Source organism: Bos grunniens, chromosome X (assembly GCF_055505025.1).
Source record: "Bos grunniens cultivar Pamir isolate PY7600 chromosome X, Bosgru_T2T1.0, whole genome shotgun sequence".
In the NCBI taxonomy this organism is placed as follows: domain Eukaryota; kingdom Metazoa; phylum Chordata; class Mammalia; order Artiodactyla; family Bovidae; genus Bos; species Bos grunniens.
In genome coordinates, this window is record NC_141194.1 from 120,872,322 (window position 1) to 120,891,742 (window position 19,421).

Here is a 19,421-nt window from a genome sequence, read left to right on the forward strand (position 1 = left end):
GCCCTGGACCAGACACTCTACTCTTTCCACATGTTGAAGAGTGTCATGTGTCATGTGCCATGTGCCATGGATCTTAGGGCCCCATGCATGTGATATTTGAATCTCCTCTTCAGCATCCCAGCCAAAAGGATGGCCAGCTTGAATACCTCCAGGGATGAACGGATTGCTATCATGTGGGGCAACCTGTCTTCTCTTTGGAAAGCTCTTACTGTTCTATACTGCACCTTTCATCCACTCCTCCTGGTTGGGCCTTACCGAGGTCACTCCCTATGTGTTCTGGGGCAGCCCTGTGCACCAAGGCTGTTTATCTCCAGACCACTCACTCTCCTCTCAACTTTTTCTCATTTGGAAGGCTCTAAGGAACACCTTAGAACTCTCGTCAGAAAATTTTGCAATATGTATTTCTCTATCCTAAAGCCCAGGGTAGCAGCACTCACTTCCCCACTCAGAGAGCAAGTTTCACCCAACCAGAAGTCCACGGATGTGCTTATTGCACTGTTGACTCACCTTCAACTTCACGTTCATTAATTTAGCTTCTCAGTCCAGCTTTCATTGTCAGGTCCTGCTTCTGCCACGCAACATAGCCTTCCCAGCTGTTATTCTGTGGAGGTAGCTTTGCCCAACTATATATATATATCATATGTAAAGGATACATATTTATCATAACATGTGTCCATTTGTGGGCTTCCCTGGTGATTCAGCAGTAAAGAATCTGCCTGCCAATGCAGGAGACATAGGAGACTTCAGTTGATCCTTGGTTTGGGAAAATCCCTTGGAGCAGGGCATGGCAACCCACTCCAATATTCTTGCCTGGAGAATCCCATGGACAGAGGAGCCAGCAGACTACAGTACATAGGGTCTCAGAGTCAGACTTGACTGAAGCGACTGAGCACACATGCATGCACGTATACGTTTATACATATACATGCATACACGCATATACATATTACACTGAGATTGCCACTTAGAATCAAAAAATTAAAGAAAGCTAATTCTGGAACTTCCCTGGTGGTCCAAACTCTGCTTTTCAATGCAGAGGGTGTGGGTTCAATCCCTGGTTGGGGAGCAAAAATCCCAAGTGATTCACAACCAAAAAAAAACAAAAATAGGGGGGAAAAAGCTATTTCTGGCCCTTGGTAAGAAGTATCTATTTATATCTTGATTTATCTTATTTTGACAATGGAGTGAAGGAGACACTGACTTCTAATCAGATTCACCTTTTAAGTTTGTGTATGTGTGTAAGCTGCCTCTGGACCCATTCAATTCCTGGCTTGTCACCAGGACGCCATCCTTCCCACGCTGTGCTGTGCTGTGCTTAGTCACTCAGTCTGACAGTTTGTGACCCCATGGACTGTAGCCTTCCAAGCTGCTCTGTCCATGGGATTCTCCAGGCAAGAATACTGGAGTGGGTTGTCATGCTCTCCTCCAGGGGATCTTCCCAACCCAGGGATCAAACTTAGGTCTCCCTCATTGCAGATGGATTCTATACAATCTGAGCCACTAGGGAAGCCCAATAATACTGGAGTGGGTAGCCGATCCCTTCTCCCGGGGATCTTCCCCACCTAGAAATTGAACAGGGATCTCCTGCATTGCAGGCAGATTCTTTACCAGCTGAGCTACCAGGGAAACCCCATCCTTCCCATATCCATACCAAACTCTCCACCTGCACTGAAGTCAAGGGACCACCACACTGAACTCTTAGGCCCCAGGCCCAAGGATTTCAGGTGGAATGCTCACCCAGAGGAATCGTGTTGGAGAAGTGACAGGGAGAGTGAGGGCTGCGCAGATTCTCATGGAAGTTCTCTTCAGGAAGGATTCTAGAAGGAAGGAAAGAATCAAATTCTTACACAGACCTAGACCCTAGAGAGCTACTAGAAAATAAGAGAAGGATAAGAATAATCCCGCCAGCTGTGTTGCCTCTAAGCCGCGACTCCCCACCTAGTTCAGAGCCACTGGCCTGTTTAATAACTCAGGGCCAGATTGAAATCATAACAGGCATGGCCGCATGTCATAGATTATGATTTTAAAATCTGGCAAGTCCATGAAAGCCCAGAATCTGATCTTCAGAGGGGCTGTTAAATGGAACAATCTACAATATTCTTGGTCCCAAATATTAGCAACAGCCTCCAGGCTCGAGTAAATAGGGAAACTACTTGCTAAAACCGTTGCTTCTCAGCACATCTTTTGAATCTAACAGTAGCTGCCAAATTCCGAGAGCCTCTACTCTTGTGATTCACTGACCATGTAATTGACCATGGAATTTATTCAGTCTTTTCTTTTACTTGTATCTCAACATATAGGAAAGAACGCTTCTTTAACCGTGCTGAGATTATATGTAACTGTTTGGCTTATATACTCTGAGCAATAAAGCATTTTATTTCCCAAAGTAGATAAATAACACACATACACACATTCACAGGATTCTATAGAAGGGCCAGAGATGTCATATTCTAGTCGAAACCCCTCCTCTTACTCGGGAAATACAGTCCCAGCAAGGAAAGGGATTTCATCAAGGCCACACCAGGAGTTGGTGGTGGAATGTGCACGACAATTTAGGACTTTTAACTGCCAGCTCAGAGTTCTTGCCTTCATACAGTGCTAAAAATTAATTTAAAAATAAACATATATCTTTGTTGATGACTGAAGCGAACTCTGCTAAGGAATACTGATACTTCATCCAGAGTAAGAAGCACCACTTTCTTTTTCATTCCTTTCTTTGGGAAAACACTAAACATTCTTCAGAATTCATTTTGAGATATATTTACTCACTTATGAAAATTAACTCCTAAAATTTTTTTAATGTATTTTAAACTTAAGTATGTATGCATAGCTGGTACTCAAGAAACACCACAATATGTATAGAAATATAATAGCATATATAACTTTGATCCTGAGTTCAAACGCTCACTATGCCCATAAGTACATTTGCATTTGACAGACAGTGAATTATAACTTTTGCTTCAAATCTGTGGTTATCATTTACATACCTTTATATTATGATTGGAGAAGGCAATGGCACCCCGCTCCAGTACTCTTGTCTGGCAAATCCCATGGATGGAGGAGCCTGGTAGGCTGCAGTCCATGGGGTCGCTAGGAGTCGGACACAACTGAGCGACTTCACTTTCATGCATTGGAGAAGGAAATGGCAACCCACTCCAGTGTTCTTGCCTGGAGAATCCCAGGGACGGGGGAGCCTGGTCTATGGGGTCACACAGAGTCGGACACGATTGAAGTGACTTAGCAGCAAATTACTTCCTAATTTTACTTTGGAATTTTCTTTTTTTTTGTTTTTGTTTTTAAAAAAAATTTTTTTTTAAATTTTCTTTAACCCACAGCTCATTAAAAATATTATTTGGTGTTTAAATATTTAGAGAATTTCTGGAGATCTTTCCATCATTGATGTTTATTTTAATTTTTTAAAGTTTTAAAAGTTTATTTATTTATGGCTGTGCTGGGTCTTCGCTGCTGTGCACAGGTTTTCTCCAGTTGTAGCAAGCAGGGGCCGCTCTCTAGTTGTGGAGCACGGGCTTCTCATTGCAGTGGCTTCTCTTGTTGCTCACAGGCTCCAGAGCATGCAGGCTCAGTAGCTGTGGCTCTTGCACTTAGTTGCCCTGAAGCATGTGGGCTTTTCCCAGGCCAGGGATCAAACCTGCGACCCCTGCATTGGCAGGCAGATTCTTAACTACTGGACCACCAGGGAAGTCACTCCATCATTGATTTTGTATTTAATTCTCTGTGGTCACAGAGCAGACTTTGTATGACTTGAATCTTTCTAAATGTATTGAGATTTATTTTATGGTCCCAAATTTGTCCACCCTGGTTCATGTTTCATGTGTACCTGAAAAAAAAATGTGTAGTTAATGGTTGTTGGGTGACGTGCTCTATAAAGATCAATAGGTCAAGTTCATTAATAGAAATGTTCAGATGCAGTTTTTCTGTTTACTTATCCTATCAAGATTGAAATTCACATCTAAGTCTTACCCATTCTTAGAGCTGAGCCAAAATGATCACACATATGAGGACTGTAAAGACTTAAGTTCAAATTATGGTTCTACCACTCATTCTTTGTGTGCCCTTCAGTTCAGTTCAGTCGCTCAGTTATGTCCAACTCCTTGCGACCCCATGGACTGTATGTAGCACACCAGGCTTCCCTGTCCATCACCAACTCCCAGAGCTTACTCAAACTCATGTCCATTGAGTCGGTGCTGCCATCCAACCATCTCCTCCTCTGTCGTTCCCTTCTCCTGCCTTCAATTTTTCCAGCATCAAGGTCTTTTCCAATGAGTCAGTTCTTCGCATCAGGTGACCAAAGTATCGGAGCTTCAGCTTTAGCATCAGTCCTTCCAATGAATATTCAGAACTGATTTCCTTTAGGATTGACTAGTTTGATCTCCTAGAAGGCCAAGGGATTCTCAGGAGTCTTCTGTAACACCACAGATCGAAAGCAATAATTCTTCGGCACTCAGCTTTCTTTATGGTCCAACTCTCACATCCATAGATGACTACTGGAAAAACTAGAGCTTTGATTAGACGGACCTGTGTTGGCAAAGTAATGTCTCTGCTTTTTTAATATGCTGTCTGGGTTTGTCATAGCTTTTCTTCCAAGGAGCAAGCATCTTTTAATTTCATGGCTGCTGTCACCATCTTCAGTGATTTTGGAGCCCAAGAAAATAAAGTTTCTCACTGTTTCCCCATCTATTTGCCATGAAGTGATGGGACTGGATGCCATGATCTTCATTTTTTGACTGTTGAGTTTTAAGTCAGCTTTTTCACTCTCCTCTTTCTCTTTCATCAAGAGACTCTAGTTCCTCTTCAATTTCTGCCATAAGGGTGGTGTCATCTGCGTATCTGAGGTTATTGATATTTCTCCTGGCAATCTTGGTCTCAGCTTGTGCTTCATCCAGCCTGGCATTTTGCATGATGTACTCTGCATATAAGTTAAATAAGCAAGGTGACAATATACAGCCTTCATGTACTCTTTTCCCAATTTGGAATCAGTCCATTGTTCCATGTCGGTTCTAACTGTTGCTTCTTGACCTGTATACAGATTTCTCAGGAGGCAGGTAAGGTGGTCTGGTATTCCCATCTCCACACAGTCAAAGGCTTTGGTGTTGTCAATAAAGCAGAAGTAGATGTTTTTCTGGAATTTTTTTGCTTTTTCTATGAGCCAATGGATGTTGGCAATTTGATCTCTGGTTCCTCTGCTTTTTCTACATCCAGCTTGAACATGTGGCAGTTCTCGGTTCATGTACTATTAAAGCCTAGCTTGGAGAATTTTGAGCATTACTTTGCTAGCGTGTGAGATGAGTACAATTATGTGATAGTTTGCACATTCTTTGGCATTGCCTTTCTTTGGGATTGGAATGAAAACTGACCTTTTCCCATCTTGTAGCCACTGCTGAGTTTTCCAAATTTGCTGGCATATTCACAGCATAGTCTTTTAGGATTTGAAACAGCTCAACTGGAATTCCATTACCTCCACTAGCAGTGTTCATAGTGATGCTTCCTAAGGCCCGCTTGACTTCACACTCCAGGTTGTCTGGCTCTAGGTGAGTGATCACACCATTGTGGTTATCTGGGTCATTCAGATCCTTTTTGTACAGTTCTTCTGTGTATACTTGCCACCTCTTCTTAATATCTTCTGCTTCTGTTAGGTCCATACCATTTCTGTCCTTATTGTGCCCATCTTTGCATGAAATGTAAAGATATCTGATATCCCTGATATCTCATATTTTCTTAAAGAGATCTCTAGTCTTTCCCATTCTATCGTTTTCCTCTATTTCTTTGCACTGATCACTTAAGAAGACTTTCTTATCTCTCCTTGCTATTCTTTCGAACTCTGCATTCAGATGGATATATCTTTCCTTTTCTCCTTTGCCTTTCTCTTCTCTTCTTTACTCAATTATTTGTAAGGCCTCCTCAGACAAGTCGTTTCACCCCCTGAGCTTCAATTTCTTTATCTGTAGAATGGGCTTAATTACTGTGGGATTGTGTGAGAAAGTATCAGAGAGCTAGCTACATTTCACGTGGAGTGTCAAGGGTTAGAAATTGCTTCCCACAAATTTTCTTATTATTTGAAATGTTAGTGGGGTCATGAAAGTACTTGTCAGTTTTCAATTTATTCTGCCCATCTTTGTTTAAGATTGTTATTTATCTGGCCATGTAGTCATCAACAATTTAACCAAAAAGGCTGTAGTTTGGGTGTTAAATGTCTGTAGAGCAATAATTAACTATAATATGAATAGATTTGAAATAAAGAATAGTTGGCCGTTAATAGCTCTCCTCCATCTCTAGCCCCACCCAAAAAGATTCAGAAATAATGGGTTTAATAAAAAGAAATGCAGGCATCACAAAGAACTCGATGATTGTGCTGTTTTGTTATTGCTTACTTTCCATTCTGGCTATTGCAGTCATATCCTGGCAACAAGTTATCCGTTGCAACTTAGGTCAGGGTGCATTCGAATGAAAAAAACCAACAAACAAGCAGAGACCGTTCAAGTGGGCTTTCAAAAACCAAACTAATGAGAAATTGCAGATAAAAGATAGTCACTCTCTCTCTCTACTGAAAAATAGCCTCTCAAACAGATCATCATTTTCTGGCATCCAGGGAAAGTCTGTTCAATGCAGTGTAGTGAGGGTGCCTTTGAGCATGAACTTTAAAATCAGAAATAAATGGGACTGAATTCCATACTTCACAGTGCACCATCGATATGACCTGACTTAGGCAGATCTCATATGTAAAAAATGGAGCTAGTGATACTCAGCTCCCTGGGTTGTGGTGAGGGTTGCCTCAACTGATATTATCTAGAGCCCAGCTCTCTGCTTTAGAAAGGAGGTCCTTTAGCTTTCTAAGCCTTCTTTTTATTAACATCCATTACTAATGTAATACTCTTGCTTGGGTTCTTAGGCCTTCTACGTCTATGCAACATACATCCTTTCAACTTTTTTTTTTTGTCATTTCTATATATAGTTTCTTCCAGAGAAAGATCATACAATTGTATAGACTTGTGAATTACAAGATCATCTGGGCCCACAATCCCAGCCTGAAATCCCCTGGTTTTGATCAACTTTCTATCCTGCTTAACTTTTCAAAACCTCACCACACAAACACAAGCCCCTGTCCCTACTGCCATGTCTGTGATTCAGGACAGTAGCATGAATACACTCTTCTTTCTGGGACCTGATGGAGACTGTGACCAGTAGGTCCTCCTTTTCTTGTAGGTAGTGGCATTTCCTGGCAGTAGATTACAGTTCTCTCAGACAGGGCATACATACAAATGCCAAGAGAGATTTGCTATAAGCTGAAGTGGAGCTGCCAGGGCAGTTCTCTAAGTTCAAATCTGATCCTTCCTGAGTGGATTCTTAGAACTATGGCCTTATAGTGTGGGCTTTCCCACACAAGGCTTAAGCCAAGAGCTCCAATTTGGAGACTGATGGACAGATCTATTCTCCAGGTGGAAGTGGCCATATCCTACTTTAATAAGGGCTTTACCTATTCCTTCTGTGCAAACCAGGAATCCTGCATTATTTTCTTGGCAAACATTTTCAGGCCTGAGTGAAAAATTTCCCAGCATTTCAGGGCTGCCCAAAAAATCTCTTGGGAAGAATTATAATGGCACCACAGGGCAGAAGGGCCTGCTTCCTTAGTTCCTGCCAGTTCCCTGAGTGAATCTTACTGGAAGCAGATCATTTGGGCTGGGGACCAAAGCAGTCTTTCCCAGTCATTGTGTGCTCTCACTTTAGAAGTAATGAAAACTAAATATTAATTCCTCCAGCTTTCCCTGAAGTTAGGGCAGCCACATACAATTCTAGCCAATGAGTTATAAGCTTCAATCTACTGAAGGATTCTGGGGAAATTTTTGCTTTCCTGAGAGCAATCTCATTTTGCCTTCTAACTTCCCTGAACATGGACCTGATATCGGAGCCATGTGGCCATGTTGAGACTATGAAGCAATAAGCATAGAGATGAAAGTGAACACAATCAGGATGATGACTATAAAAGATAGAGCCTGAGCTCCAAGAGCACTTTTGACCTGAACCAAAGCCAGAAACTGCCTTCCTTCAGACTTCTTGTTATATTGAGAAAAAAATATTATTAGCAAATTGTCTGCTACTTATAGCTGATGTATTCCTAACCAGTACTCCTTACATGGTTCCTTGTACCCTCAGAAAAGATCCACTCCTTAACAAGATAAATAAGACCCCACTTGATTTAGCCCCCTGCCTATGTGCCACGCCTTGTCCCTCCCACATTTGCCCTTTGCTTATAGGATCTGGTAATACAGAGCTACTTCTGTTGCCCTAACCATGCCTTGCTGTCTCAGCCTCCTAGCTTTATCTTTGCTGACAGGATACAAGCAAGAACTGTCTTCCTCATCTGGGGATCCCTAAAGTGCAGCACAGTGACATATAATAAAGAACTGCAGCAAATCACTACTACCTGACTCTCTTTTGATAATAAAATAATAACTTAATGGCACTTGTGCATTTTATGCATCATTTAATATTTCCACATCTCTTCATGTATGCAAAGGAGAGTGCCAGGATGATGTACTGACATCAACAGATCTTACAGCATAGTGTTAATTTAATAAAAGAAACCTCAGAAGAACACACCTAGTATGAGCCATCAATGTAAAAAAACAACCCAATGGAACTATGTTTATCTATCTGTGTGGATGTGTGTATATAATATAGCTAGCTAGCTATATGTGTATAGTCCAAGCACAGAATGAGCCTTGGAAATACAGATAACAAAACGTTAACAGTGATACGCCTCAGGAGCGCCAAAGCCAGGGGAATTACACTTAAACAAATTATTTATTTATGTATTTATTTATTTTTGGCTACCCTGGGTCTTCATTGCTTTGCACAGGCATTCTCTAGTTGTGGAGAGCAGTACCTATTCCTCTTTGCAATACATGGGCTTCTTCTTGCAGTGAATTCTCTTGTTGTGAAGCACAGGATCTAGGCGTGAGGGCTTCAGTAGTTGCAGCTCGCCAGCCCTATCACACAGGCCCAGTAGATGTGGTGCACAGGCTTACTTGCTCCATAACATGTGGGATCTTCCCAGACCAGGGATCTAACCCATGTCCCCTGCATTGGCAGGTGGATTCTCATCTACTGTGCCACCAGGGAAGTCCCCTACACTTTTTACTGTATAGAAATCTTTATGGTTTGAATTTTTACAGCATGGATATGCTCACACATAATTAGTGAGGTTTAAAAAGTAAACTTAGAAAGGCAGGAAGAGGCATACCAAAGAATATGGCAGACGAAATCGAACAAATTTAGACTCAAATCCCTGCTCTACCACCAAGTAGCTGTGTTGCCTTGAGTGATACACTTTACCTCTGTGAGCCTCAGTTTCTCATCTGTGAAATGGTGATTCACTCACTCATTCTTTCATTCACTCAATAAACATTTGTTGAGCACTTACTTACATGTCAAGCACTGTTGTGGGCACTGGGGATCCAATGATGAATATATGAATCTCTGTCCTCATGGAGGTACTATTTAGTGGGACAGGTAGAGAGAAATCAAACACGCAGACAAATCAATGCAAAATTATATGTGTGAAAGGGAAAATCTAGAAAATCCAAATAAGAATTTGATCTAATACAGATCAGAGAAGGGGGTGGTAAATTTTAATAAATGACACAGATTGGCTTGAGGTAAGTGAAGAAGGAGATTGCAGGAAAGGGGAAATGCATGTAAAAAGGCCTTATCATGGCAAGAACACGACTGGCTTAAGATTCTAAAATAAAGCTAGTGTGACTGGTGTGTGCGTGCGTGTGTGTGTGTGTGTGTGTTGGGGTGGTAGGGGAGGCAATACCAGTATGAAACAAGACTAGAGAAGGAGGTTGGCATCAGACCATATGGACCATGAGTTTGGCCTCTAACCTACCAGTAAGAACTTAAGAGTTATGTGATGCCATGGGAAGCTTTAAGCAAGAGCATTCTGATTTGAGTTCAAAAAAGGTAACTCTAGGTACTGTGTGGAGAACAGATTAGATGGGGGCCAGAGCAGAAGCAGGGACACCAGTTAGGAGGCCATTGCATTGGTCCAGGTAACAGATGATGTAGGCAGTGGCAGTAATGGAGATGGGGAAGCACATGGCCTCATGAGTAGGAAATAGGAGACAGATGCAACAGAACTTGGTAATGGATTAGACCTGATGATAAGGGTGTGGGGAAGGGAGAGAGAGTTCAGAGTCAGGGATGTTTCTGACTTGCATCCAATCAATAGATGGTGGGGTCATTTCTTCAGCTTGAGATCACTGGACAAGGATTAGGTTTTCAGGAGGCAGTCATAGGTTGGATTTTGAACTTGTTGATCTGGAGGTATTTTAGAGGCCCACCTCTCCTCCTCCACCTCCTTCACCTCCCCAATTCAAACACCATCATCAACAAGGCCTTCTCTCTCCCCCCTGACCTAAAAGTTCAGCATCCCTCCAATATTTGATATCAGACTTCCCTGGTGACTCAGATGGTAAAGCGTCTTCCTACAATGTGGGAGACCCAGGTTCAATCCCTGGGATGGGAAGATCCTCTGGAGAAGCAAATGGCAACCCACTCCAGTACTTTTGCCTGGAAAATCCCATGGACAGAGGAAGTGTGGTAGGCTACAATCCGTGGGGTGGCAGAGTCGGACACGACTGAGCGATTTCACTTTCACTTTCTGTTTTATTTATTTAATTTTTTTACCTTACCTCTTCTCACTATCTAGATATCTTTCTTTTCTTTCTTACCCACCAGAATGTAAGCTCCAGGAAAAAGGGATTTTTGTCTTTTTTTTTTTTTTGCTGTGCTGCAAGGTATGGGTGAACTTAGTTCCCCAACCATGGATCAAACTTGTGGCCCCTACAGGGGAAGCACAGAGTCTTAACTACTGAACTGCTAGGAAAGTCCCTACTTTCTAAATCCTTAGCATCTAGAACAGTGCTTAATATATAATAGGTGCTCAACAAATATTTACCAAGTGAACACACGAATAAATTCAAGAAGTCAAGTAGGCAAGCAGAAATCCTAGTCTGGAGTGCCCAGAGAAGTCTGGGCTATGGAAAGATGCTTGTCACCCCCTGGAAGAGAGGTCCTACCTGCAGCTATGGGTGTGGCTGAGATTACACAGCACAGGGAATGAAGTAAGGGAGCAGAAGAGTACCTGCCTCAGAGGATTATTGTGAGGATAAAATGAAATAATGAAAGTAAAGGATTTAACATGGTACCTGGCATCTGGAGGGCTTGCCTGGTGACTCAGATGGTAAAGAATCTGGCTGCAATGTGGGAGACCTGGGTTCGATCCCAGGGGTGGAAAGATCCCCTGGAGAAGCCAATAGCAACCCACTCCAGTTCTCTTGCCTGGAGAATTCCATGGATAGAGGAGCCTGACAGGCTACAGTCCATACAGTGGCAAAGAGTCAGACATGACTGAGTGACTAACACACACACATTGGCCCCTGGAAGGTGGGCAACCATTGCTAGCTCTTCTTAGTTTTGTTATTACAGAACCATGGACTTGAAGGGGGCAGACTGAGTGGGTGGCAGGATGTGGCCTCTAACATTCTCACTGGTGAGCTCTCTATTTTGCTAAGTGGGAGTCAAACGAGTCCCATCTGGGGCAGAATTCAGGTTCTGTTACTTGCTGTGCTGTATGAGTCCATCAAATTACCTAAGTTTGTGAGCCTCACATTCCTCATGGTTAGATGACTCCTCACAGGCCTGAGAGAATGTGTGTGGCACCAGGTCAATTCCCAGTCCCCAGTGTGTTGCCCAGTGTCACTAGCACACAGTCCAGGCTCAACAGGTCACCACTGGTGGAAAGTACACTGGGCTTGGAGTCAGAAGATACTTAAAAGCTCTTTGATTTTGCCCAAGCCACATACTCTCTGAAGGACATCATATCTAAGGAATGTTGTGAGCATCAAATGAGGTTGGTGTATTTTTTAAAATATTATTTATTTATACTGTACATCATTCAGAAAAAAAAGATTTGTGGTGGCTCACAGAGGTATAGCAACTTCAACAGGAGGGGAAAAAATGGATGAGAAAGCCAAGACAGAGATAAAACAAGTGTGGGAAAGTAAGAAGGAATCAGAGCTAAGAACAATATATAAAGTCTATTCCAGGGGAGTTCAAGTCTAATAAAATCATGTGACGAGTCACAGCCCATGGCAGTGGCTGTCCCTCTCCTGTTTACCTCCCCCCACTCAATACAGACCCGCTGGAGAGACTTAGGTGGTGTTTAAAATAAACCCGCCCTAGCCCCACACCATTTCTTGCCAAGATCCCTGAGGGTTCTCAGCAGAAGGCTAGGGTTGACCTTCTATGTCTGCCGTCTCCCTAGTGGCTCCTTAGGCTGTTCCCAGCAGATCTCAGTGGCCTACTTCCTCTCTCACATCTGCTTGATGTCTGGAGTGTACCTTTAACCAGCTCCTGCACATGTCATGTGTCTGCTCTCATACCCCAGCTATTCCACTAGTTCCACTAGTTGTAACACCGAGGATTCCACCCCTGAAAAAAAGCCCCTTTCAAATATACACCCACCACAGCTCAGCCCTCGAGGGGGACCCCCAACTAAAGGGGGCTGTTTGGTAAGAGTAGACCTTGCTGTTGGGGCATTGTTGCAACTGAGATTGGCACCCTGAACTCTGGAGCACCCAGAATGGCCCCAGGATCTTCAAGGCGAGGATTCAAGACAGTCTGATCCAACTTCATTGAGCGCTTGCCATGTGCTCATCACTAAAGTGAAAAGACGAAATACCAAGATTAACTACACTCCCTGGCCTGCCGTAGCTCACAACCTAGGGTGTTACAAAAAGAGTTATAATGTATTGAGTGCTTACAATGTGTCAGGCACTATGCTTTCCATGGATTGTCTCATATCATCCTAAAAATAACTCTGCTAAGCAGATGCTATTATTATTTCCAGTATAGAGATGATGAACCTAAGGCTCAAAGGGCGAGTAGCTTTGCCTAAGCTCACAGAGGTGGTACACTTTTCTCAGTCTGGTCTCCTAACTTCCCCAAAGTGTCCTGGGCATAAAGGGAAACGAGAGATCTAGTCTCTTTGGTGGCATGGAGATAGCGACAGTGGACATGCCCCAGGGCTCAGGTTTATTGCAGGAGCGCTTTGACCCTCACCAGTTGATTGGACTAGGTCAAAGGCAGACCTGAGGAAGGTCCCTGTGGGGGGTGGTACTGCTCCTGGAAAGGCACAGAGGCAGGAAAATATGGGGCATGTGTAGTGAAGCCGGTAGAGAGCAAGACAGAAGCTAGGGAAAGCAAGCAGATAATGGCAGTGACATTGGAAAGGGACACTGGGGCCAGATGTGAGAGAGGGTGTCCTTTTCTTGAATGCCCAAAGTAAAAAAAGATGAACACTAACTGCCCTAGGCCTCAAAGAAGACACTCACCTGGCTGACTGCCTCGCACAGACAAGGCCCCTCCTGGCATCTAGACAGGTCCGAGTTGCCACAACCAAGTGCTTTCTCTTGGGCCACCTGTTTCAGGGTCTGTGCCCTGGGCAAGCTCCTTGACTTCCTTCAGAAGCCATATGGCGCCTCCAGTGGTGAGGAGAGCTGCTCACACCCGATGGGTACCACTGCTGTTCCTTTTGGACCATCCTCTGAGCTACTCACTCCAGTATTCTTGGTTTTCCCTTGTGGCTCAGCAAATAAAGAATCCGCCTGCAATGCACGAGACCTAGGTTCGATCCTGGGTTAGGAAGATCCTGTGGAGAAAGGAAAGGCTATCCTACATCCAAGGAGCGGTGGCTGCGTGGGCGCAGGAGGGCCGAGAGGAGCTACTCCATGTTCAAGGTCAGGAGGGGCGGCTGTGAGGAGATATCCCTCGTCCAAGGTAAGGAGCAGTGGCTGCGCTTTGCTGGAGCAGCCGTGAAGAGATACCCCACGTCCAAGGTAAGAGAAACCCAAGTAAGACGGTAGGTGTTGCGAGAGGGCATCAGAGGGCAGACACAATGAAACCATAATCACAGAAAACTAGTCATTCTAATCACATGGACCACAGCCTTGATTAACTCAATGAAACTAAGCCATGCTGTGTGGGGCCACCCAAGACAGGAGGGTCATGGTGGAGAGGTCTGACAGAACATGGTCCACTGGAGAAGGGAATGGCAAACCACTTTAGTATTCTTGCCTTGAGAACCCCATAAACAGTATGAAAAGGCAAAATGATAGGATACTGAAAGAGGAACTCCCCAGGTCGATAGGTGCCCAATATGCTACTGGAGATCAGTGGAGAAATAACTCCAGAAAGAATGAACGGATGGAGCCAAAGCAAAAACAATACCTAGTTGTGGATGTGACTGGTGACAGAAGCAAGGTCCGAGGCTGTAAAGAGCAATATTGCATAGGAACCTGGAATGTCAGGTCCATGAATCAAGGCAAATTGGAAGTGGTCAAACAGGAGATGGCAAGAGTGAACATCGACATTCTAGGAATCAGTGAACTAAAATGGACTAGAATGGGTGAATTTAACTCAGATGACCGTTTTATCTACCACTGCGGGCAGGAATCCCTCAGAAGAAATGGAGTAGCCATCATGGTCAACAAGAGTCCGAAATGCAGTACTTGGATGCAATCTCAAAAATGACAGAGTGAGCTCTGTTCGTTTCCAAGGCAAACCATTCAATATCATGGTAATCCAAGTCTATGCCCCAACCAGTAATGCTGAAGAAGCTGAAGTTGAACGGTTCTATGAAGACCTACAACACCTTTTAGAACTAACATCCCAAAAAGATGCCCTTTTCATTATAGGGGACTGGAATGCAAAAGTAGGAAGTCAAGAAACACCTGGAGTAACAGGCAAATTTGGCCTTGGAATACGGAATGAAGCAGGGCAAAGGCTAATAGAGTTTTGCCAAGAGAACACACTGGTCATAGCAAACACCCTCTTCCAACAACACAAGAGAAGACTCTACACATGGACATCACCAGATGGTCAACACTGAAATCAGACTGATTATATTCTTTGCAGCCAAAGATGGAGAAGCTCTATACAGTCAGCAAAAACAAGACCAGGAGCTGACTGTGGCTCAGATCATGAACTCCTTATTGTCAAATTCAGACTTAAATTGAAGAAAGTAGGGAAAACCACTAGATCATTCAGGTATGACCTAAATTAAATCTCTTATGATTATGTGGAAGTGAGAAATAGATTTAAGGTACTCGATCTGATAGATAGAGTGCCTGATGAACTATGGACGGAAGTTCATGACATTGTACAGGAGACAGGGGTCAAGACCATCCCCATGGAAAAGAAATGCAAAAAAGCAAAATGGCTGTCTGGGGAGGCCTTACAAATAGCTGTGAAAAGAAGAGAAGCGAGAAGCAGAGGAGAAAAGGAAAGATATAAGCATCTGAATGCAGAGTTCCAAGGAATAGCAAGGAAAGATAAGAAAGCCTTCCTCAGCGATCAATGCAAAGAAATAGAAGAAAACAACAGAATGGGAAAGACTAGAGATCTGTTCAAGAAAATTAGAGATACCAAGGGAACACTTCATGCAAAGATGGGCTCGATAAAAGACAGAAATGGTAGGGACCTAACAGAAGCAGAAGATATTAAGAAGAGGTGGCAAGAATACGCAGAAGAACTGTACAAAAAAGATCTTCACGACCAAGATAATCACGATGGTGTGATCACTGACCTAGGGCCAGACATCCTGGAATGGGAAGTCAAGTGGGCCTTAGAAGGCATCATTACAAACAAAGCTAGTGGAGGTGATGGAATTCCAGTTGAGCTATTTCAAATCCTGAAAGATGATGCTGTGAAAGTGCTGCACTCAATATGCCAGCAAATTTGGAAAACTCAGCGGTGGGCACAGGACTGGAAAAGGTCAGTTTTCGTTCCAATCCCAAAGAAAGGCATTGCCAAAGAATGCTCAAACTACTGCACAATTGTACTCATCTCACACGCTAGTAAAGTAATGCTCAAAATTCTCCAAGCCAGGCTTCAGCAATACGTGAACCGTGAACTCCCAGATGTTCAAGCTGGTTTTAGGAAAGACAGAGGAACCAGAGATCAAATTGCACACATCTGCTGGATCATGGAAAAAGCAAGAGAGTTCCAGAAAAATATCCATTTCTGTTTTATTGACTATGCCAAAGCCTTTGACTGTGTGGATCACAATAAACTGTGGAAAATTCTTCAAGAGATGGGAATACCAGATGACCTGACCTGTCTCTTGAGAAACCTATATGCATGTCAGGAAGCAACAGTTAGAACTGGACATGGAACAAAAGACTGGTTCCAAATAGGAAAAGGAGTACGTCAAGGCTGTATACTGTCACGCTGCTTATTTAACTTCTATGCAGAGTACATCGTGAGAAATGCTGGACTGGAAGAAGCACAAGCTGGAATCAAGATTGCCGGGAGAAATATTAAAACCTCAGATATGCAGATGACACTACCCTTATGGCAGAAAGTGAAGAGGAACTAAAAAGCCTGTTGATGAAAGTGAAAGAGGAGAGTGCAAAAGTGGGCTTAAAGCTCAACATTCAGAAAACTAAGATCATGGCATCTGGTCCCATCACTTCATGGGAAATAGATGGGGAAACAGTGGAAACAGTGTCAGACTTTAATTTTTGGGCTCCAAAATCACTGCAGATGGTGACTGCAGCCATGAAATTAAAAGACGCTTACTCCTTGGAAGGAAAGTTATAACCAACCTAGATAGCATATTAAAAAGCAGAGACATTACTTTGCCAACAAAGGTCTGTCTAGTCAAGGCTATGGTTTTTCCAGTGGTCATGTATGGATGTGAGAGTTGGACTGTGAAGAAAGCTGAGCGCCAAAGAATTGATGCTTTTGAACTGTGGTGTTGGAGAAGGCTCTTGAGTATCCCTTTACTGCAAGGAGATCCAACCAGTCCATTCTGAAGGAGATCAGTCCTGGGATTTCTTTGAAAGGACTGATGCTAAAGCTGAAACTCCAGTACTTTGGCCACCTGAAGTGAAGAGTTCACTCATTGGAAAAGACTCTGATGCTGGGAGGGATTGGGGGCAGGAGGAGAATGGGATGACAGAGGATGAGATGGCTGGATGGCATTACTGACTCAATGGACATGAGTTTGAGTGATCTCCGGGAGTTGGCGATGGACAGGGAGGGCTAGCGTGCTGCAGTTCATGGGATTGTAAAGAGTTGGACAGGACTCAGGGACTGAACTGACTGACTGACCCACTCCAGTATTCTGGCTTGGAGAATTCCATGGACTTACGGTAAGTCCATGGGGTCGCAAAGAGTCAGACACCCTGAGGGACTTTCTCTTTCACTTTCTGAGCACTGGGCATTCTGACTGCCTGGCATGCCCGGTGCCGCCCCTCACTGTTCCTCCAGGGCAGGGTCCCGGGTGCATTCATCTCTGTGTCCCAAGAGCCCAGCACACTTGCAGGTTCAACACCCTGCTCTGGAAGGAAGGAACACATGGGAAATTCGCTCACCCTGATAACCTCTTTACCACGACTCAAAACAGTGAAGACCACAGGGGCACGTGGCCATCCTCCCAACTCTGCACCTGCTGTGTTTCATGGTTAGCAACATCCCCAACAATCAAACCTGCTTCGATTCAATGAGCAGTTCCAGACTGCTATAGGGCTGGACAGATGCCATTTGGGCTGGAGGCGGGGGTCGGTGGTAGAGGGACACAGCACTCACCCCAGTAGACTCTGGAGATCAGATACGTGCAAGGTTGAGAAAAACTGGGCTCTCCAGCTGCTAGTGCCCAGCTGGCTCACCCTGGATAGCTCAGCCTTGCCTTCCTCTTTGTTCCCCACTCTCTGTGGGCAGCCACGCACACTTGTGGGGCACAGTGGCTGTTCTAGTGGCAGTGGGCAGGCAGGGTGTGCCTTCCCTCCCACACGTGTTCCAGCAACACAAAGAGAATTGGTGATGACTCACTCCCTGCTTCCCTTGACCCTCCTTCCCAGCGTTTCACGGTTCAGAAACAAGGCCCAGGAAAGTTGGTTGCAGCAGAGGAGTGCCACTCTCCCCTCCTCCATCATGACTGTCCCCCCCAAGGGGGAGGGGCTCAGGGCTAAGGTTGAAGTAGGACACATGAGTCCCTGGAATTCTCACAGAACATTTGCCTGTGCTAAAGCATTCTCCCTGCTTCAGAGGGGGAGGAAACAGAGCTTCCGAAAGAGGGAAGTCATCCCTTACGTGAGGTAAGATCTGAACCTCCCAGGCTCCCGGCTCCAGCAGTGCGGCCCCGAGCCTCTGTCTATACCCCTGGCCATAACTGCAGGCTCAGCGGATGCTCTCCACTGTACTCCGAGGTCTGGTACCCACACTGGTGAGGAAGCCAAGGGCCAGCCCACCGATTAACCTGCCCTAAGAAGGGAGAATGGCCTATAGAAGATGAGGAACTTGGTTCTGCTCCCATTCTGTTCTCACAGTCATTGCCTGAACCCCACTCTCCCCTGCCAGCCCACTCAGGACCCTGTCCCCCACCCGGGAGTACTGAGAATGACAGGCGGCAGAATGAATGCAGTCAGAAGGGCACGGCCTTATTTTCATCTTGATTTGTTCAAAGTTAAAATGGCTTTTTTCCTTGGATGATTCAAGACACACACAGTTGTAAAAACACACGAACAAAAAACTACAGAAGATGACAGAACAACAACAACAAAAATCCCTCCTAAGCTCACCATTCATGGCCACTGTCAACATTTTGGGCTATACTTTCACAGGCATTTTTCTAGACACAATAACATGTTTGCAAAAATGGGATTATACCACTCATAACATTTTGTAGCCTGCCTCATCAAAAATTTCACAATACACGTATTATTTCATCTATTCCTTACAACAACCCTGTGTGGTGGGTATCACTATCCTCCTTATTAACTCGAAGGGACTTAAGGCCTGGAGAAGTCATGCAACTGCTACCTGGTACAGCTAGAATTTAAACTCTCTGCCTACTCCTAAAACCCATTCTCTCATTCATTAAAAAGTACAGTTTAGCACACATTACGACCCTGAAATGATTAAAACACGGTGGCGCAGGTGTCAGAGTCACCCGACTTCTTCCAGTCATTTATATCCTAGGAATGGTTATTGGGCACCTCCTAGATGCCAGCCTGTATCCCAAACCCTGGAGAGAGAGCAGCAAACAAGACAGGGACCCTCTTCTCTGAGGCAGGCAGGGAAAAAAACCCTGAAGTAGATGTGCCATGTAACATCAAGAAGTGGGGGGAGGTGCCATGAAGACATATACATTTAAGGGGATACAGAGTCACAAGGGGGGCTCTCTTGTTCCCTCAGAGAGGGAAGACCTCTTTGAGGAGGTGATAGCAGAGCAGTAACCAGACTGAATGAAGAGAGTGAGCTCTGTGGCTATCTGGGAGTAGACGGTGGTTCCAGGAAAATGAAATAGCCCACGTGAAGACCCTGAGGCAGGAGTA